The following is a 6000-nucleotide window of genomic DNA, read 5'->3' on the forward strand; positions in this document are numbered from 1 at the left end:
CCCCAAGGGGATTTGATTTTGGGTGAAAATAGCCAATAAATTAAATTGCATGATATTAATAGCAATATACTGTATCAATGGTATGACCATAAGAATCACCCAAAACTAATGAAGGATGGACTTCGAAACTGAACAAAGTGCCATGATGATGGAACTAGAACTGACTTCAACTGGTGCCCAGGAACTTTATCGAAAAATCACATCTTTGGCATCCAGACTGTGAGCATGGACCATACCAGATACACCGGCTGTGAAAACTCCGGATGCAGCGTGCAACAATCCAGCAGCACGCACCATTGCTCCTTCTCTAAGAGACTGTAATGGCAGATGGAACCCAAAACCATGGACTAAATGAACTCGACAGACATTTTAGAGAGATAGCCCATAGAGTAAGGCAATGAGTTCTGTAAAATAATCTGGGGATGATGTAGATGGTGTGGAATAAGGGGTGGATAATGTCCTGGTTCTGGCAAGGATAGAGTTAATTTCCCAAGGAGCCAGGACAGGTGAGCCAAGCTGGCCGGGGGCTATTCCATACCATGTGACGTCATGCTCACCATAAAAGGGGGCTAGTCGGGCAGGGGCGGGTTCGGTGTGTCGGCATGGCTCCAGGACGGGTCGAGAGTCAGGTTGGTCGGTGGTTGGATCGGTAAAATCGTTCTCTGTTATCACCCATTGTTACTATCTGTTATCAGCACTGTTGTTGATTGTTTCCCTCTCCCTTGCTGTCCCAGTAACCTGCCCTTATCCCAACCCTCGAGGCTTTGCCGTTGGTTGGTTTTTCCGTTCACCTCCCCATCCCGCCGGGGGAGGAGCGAGCGAGCGGCACGTGGCACTTAGCTACAGGCTGGGGCTAAACCACGTCAAGCAGTTTCAAATATAATCTTAGTCATTTTTAGCCCCCTGCAGATGGACAAGTCTTACACGGAAACTTTCAGATGAGGAGCAGAGCAAGCAACATAAGATAGTAACTTCTTAAAATGTTGTAGCTTTATGGGCTAGATGATAATAGTTGTATACCCTCCAGCAATACTCAAGAATGTAACTTGGATTCTATGAATTCTTATTGTCTATGTGAATAATTCTAGTTTTGTCTGCTATAAATGGGGAATATTCACCTGGCATATCTGAAGAAGCTATCATATATAGTGCTAATGGGATTATTATCTTGTATTTTGCAGTACGTTGCAGCATTCCTGCCAAATACCTTGATTTTTTAAGGCAAATTTGGAAGCTTGGTGCTAGTGCATCAGCAATACCTTGCTTAGACACCACTTTGAACGTTTTCGTTGGTGTTAATAAGACATAAGTCTGCCAAGTCAAGGAGACCCACCTCATTTTGAAACCTGTTGGTATCAGAATAGACAGAGGAAATGTAACCTAACACATGAGGGTCATTCAGCCTGCTACAAGTACTGACTCAATTGCACAGTATTTATTAGGGGGTGGTTCTGACCTCATGCTTCACAAAAAACTATTCTATTATTCTTGCAACATTCATCGGAGGGGAAATAGCTATTATATTGATTTATATTATAGATGAAATGTTGTTTGTGGGACCAAGGTCGCACTTGTGCTCCCCTGACTGACTTCAGCAAGCAAACATTCTCAGTCATTGTCCTTTTTCCCTGTCCTACCATTGTGTACTGAGAGGTTTGACCTTTCTATTTGGACGTATTTTACAAGATAGTAAATACAGTAGGAAACAATCTCTGAAATAGTAGGAGAAATTAGAAGGCCTACATTTGAGCAAGTCATCAAGTCATGCTGGAGAGGCACAAAATAATGCTTCAATACCTGGAAGACACCGACGGAAAAAATATTAAATCTAAAAGACAATACTTACGCAAGGAAATTTCAGCAAAAGCCAGTAATTTCTTCCAGTAGCTAAACAAAATGTGGCTACGTGAAGATAGGTCTCTGCCCTTAAATAGGATTCTTATTTTTTAAACATAAAAAATAAATCACCATGAAAGTTCCAAAAGATATACTGTGTCTGGATACAGAAGAAGATTTAGTATTCCTGTATCCCAGACTAAATCAATAACTGGCATCCTATCTGGTCCAGTTATTGAGAGAACATGATTTGCTTTTTCTTTGCATCACTTTAATGGATTTCTTTTCCTACTGAATAATACCTCTGTATGAATACTGTTTTAAAGTTTATTTGGGTGAAAATTCACTTTGTACAAATTATACACTTATGTAGGATTATATACAGCAGGGTGCTGCTTACAGAAGTGCTGTTACTTGTTTCTGTTATAGTCTAGTCACTAAATTAATAAAACCCAATGTATTTCACTGTTAATGTCACACAAAGGTTCTGGTAAATATGCAGCCTCTGACTCACTTAACAAACAGAAATTCTGAATCTACCCATCCTTACCAGCATTTAGGGTAGTAGAAAAAAGTTAGAAACATAATAGAAGGTAAAATAATATCCGTCATTAATGTGCTGATATTTAAATAATTATATTCATTTAATTACAATCAGTTACATTGAAAAGGAATTACCATAGAAATTATGTCTTACCGAATTAAAATTACAGCAGGTCCACTACTTTCTTTCACACTCTTTTTCTTTATATGGCTAACAAAATTTCAGCTATGTGTTTCAGTTCCTTGGAACTGTATAATTTTATTTCAAAATTTATCAATTGTCACATTATCCCTGCCCTTGATACCTCTTCTTCTCATCAGTCGCTTTTATTCTGAGCAAATGAAACTCAATACTGTCTATTTACTTTTAAAATCCCTCAGAAGAGGGGTGGGTGGGTGGGTGTATATGTGTTTTGCAAAGATCTCCATCCATATCCAGCCCAGTCCTGATGACTAGGGGACAATAGAGCCCAAGAGAAAGGTCACATCGTTCTTTATTTCCTTCATTCTGGCACATTCAAGCATACTCTTTGACCATCTGATCTCCTTTATTTGTACTTTCCTTTCCTGAAAAATGCATGCTGTTCTACACATCACAAACATGCTGTTTCTAATCCTGATTCTTCCTTATTACCACCTTTTGCTCATTTCTCCATCTTGATCATCAGTGCAGGTAACATGTCCCTGTGTTTCTTCTCCTTCAGCCAGGTCCTTCTGGCTTATCCCTGTGGTTGTGTTGCTCAGTGGGCCATCCTTCTTTTCCAGGAGTTGGCCCTCCATGTCTTCTTATTCAGCCATATCAACAAATTCTTAAGTAAACTGCCAGCTTCCTGTCTTCAATCCTCCTTCAGTTCTTCTAACCTACACTGTAGACTACTGTAATCTTCATCTTTTCTGTTCTTTAGACTGTCTTCCATAAAGTCTGTCAGTGTCTACACACTGTCACCTTTGTTTGGCAGTCACTATGTGGCCTTGCCAGTCATTCTACCACCTATTACCTGTTCCTTATGTTGGAAAAATTAAAATACTTTCCCATCCAGTGTACAATGATGTTTTGCTCCTTTTCAGTTTGATGAGCCATCATGTCTCTCTGCAACTCTATAGGCCTCCTTAGAATTTCTTTTCCCTTCTGATCTCTTGAGTGGAGTTATAATAGAAGTTAAAAATAGTGGCTACTAATGAAGAGCACTTATGCTGGTTTCAGCTGAGATAGAGTTAATTTTTCTTCCTAGTAGCTGGTGTAGTGCTGTGTTTTGGATTTAGTATGAGAATAATATTGATAACATGTTGATGCAGTATAATATTGATAACACAGTTGTTGCTAGGTAGTTGTTGTGTCTGTACAAAGTCAAGGACTTTTCAGCTTCTCGTGCCCTGCCAGGTGCACAAGAAGCTGGGAGAGCACAGCCAGGACAGTGGCCTCAGACTGGCCAAAGGGAGATTCCCCACCATATGATGTCAGGCTCCGTATAGAACTGGGGAAGCTAGCTGGGAGGTGGGATTGCTGCTTGGAAACAGACTGGGTGTTGAATTGTTTTGTTTTCCTTTCGCATGTGGTGAGCAATTGTATTTGTACATTACTTGTATTATTATTACTGTTGTTGTTGTTATCTTCCTTTGTTATCCTATTAAACTGTCTTTATCTCAATCCACAAGTTTCTTTTTCATTCACCTCCCTCTTCCCTTGTGATGGCTGCATGGTGCTTAGCTGATGACTGGGGCAAAACCACAATAGCAGTGCTGTGCGAAGTACTGAAATTTTGTCCTTTATTCTCCATACCAGTTACTTACATCACAAGGTCCTTTTACTCATATTCTGAGTCAATCCTTGTATACACTGTACATATAATTTATTTGAGGTTTTAGTGGGCACATGCAATCTGTGCAAAGCCTTTCATACATAGTATTTCTCATACATTTTATTTCACTAAATTGCACATACCTAGTATAGAGGAGCCAGGGTCTCCCTGTGCAGCAGCACTCCCCCACCCATGCTCGCTGGTATCATCTGTTTGCTGGAAGTAGGATCATCCCTGCTTACTGCGTCTTGCCCTGTGCCTCCTATTCGTCAGCAGTCACATGGACATATGGTGCCACCTTCCCTCCCAGGAGTCTTTCTGTGAGTTTCACAGACAGAGACCTGGGTGGAACACACAGAGCTGAGCACTCTCTGCTCAACGCAACAGGAAAGTGGAAGAAGGGGTACATAGGAGAAGTACCATCCACTTCGAACAAAATGCCCCACAAGAGCAGTTTACCAGAAAGGCAGTGAAACTGTCTGCTTTACTACTACCATCTTGGCCAGCTTTTCTAAATTGTTTTTATCCATGATGTTGCAATGATAATGACCTGGCTAATAGAATACTGTGGTGCTGATACAGTTCTAAGAGTTGAATTTTCCTTCAAATCCAGATGGCAGAGGAGCATAACCAAATGCATTTTTAAGGCAATTCATACTGGCTAGGAGCCTATGCTGAAGGCCTGTGCAAAGGCCCTCCGCAAAAGTTAGGTGTAATATACAGTATGGTTAACAGGGATTGCCTTATCATATTCTGTAATGTTGGCTGCCATCATTCAGTAAGAATAAGATTAAAACTTTTGGGCACACCTTACATAAAATGAAAGAGAAAGGAAAACAGCAACTACCAGTGTGAGGTAGTCAACCTGATAAAAGATATCAGGAGAGAGATCAAAACAGGTCAATTACAAATTGTCCTTTGGTTTGTTTGGTTGTTGGTTTGTTTTTTTTCTTTTTTGTGGGGGGAGGAAGTGTTATTTCTTGTCATCTTGAGTAATCGTAGATATTGAGACCATACCCCAAAATGGCTGTCCTCTATGAATTAGCAGAGTTGGAAGAAAATTATTAAGTGTGTCCTTGATCCTTTCATTTATTGGCAAGAAAAAGTGTAACTGCTCTCAACAAAAAAAGCGTGTTAAAGAACATGGATGTGAATCATATATTGCACTGTTTAATGCAGCAATGCCAACTCTTTCTATTATGTAAACTTTACTATTTTTACAGCTTTTGTTCCTTTACGTCTCATAATATACTGTGATTCTTTTTGGTACTACAAAGTTCTTGTGCTATGTTTAGGGCTTAGGTGATCTCACCACTGTCCAGTTTTTTTAAGAAATGACTGCCAGACCTTATTAAGGGACCTTAGTACAGCACCTGTCCTTACAGCCTTGTATGTACACAGCAAATACAGTTTGTCAAACATAAACCCATCCACACTACATTGCACTCCAAGTAGGGCAAACATTACATGCACTGTAAAGTTGTTATGAACATGCTTGTATGACCTGAACATTAAATCTGCAGTAGATGTGAAGTATTAAGCATCAAAGCCAGAGAGTGAATCTCAGGGCCTCCTTCAAACTGGTATCCCAAGGTCTCTAGACAGCACTAATGGGCAGCATAGCACAACATAAGCTGATAGGTTGTATTACGCTCTCTCATGTAACAGGGTTTTCCTTCCTATTCAACTAAAAATATAAAAAATAATAAATTTTACTCAATATCATTATCACTGAATTATAGAGATATCTAACATTTTCACAGAAGCACCAGCATGTTTTTTCTCTCAAGGAAATAAACTGACGTTATAGAAGACAACTGAA

Source organism: Balearica regulorum, chromosome Z (assembly GCF_011004875.1).
Source record: "Balearica regulorum gibbericeps isolate bBalReg1 chromosome Z, bBalReg1.pri, whole genome shotgun sequence".
Lineage (NCBI taxonomy): Eukaryota > Metazoa > Chordata > Aves > Gruiformes > Gruidae > Balearica > Balearica regulorum.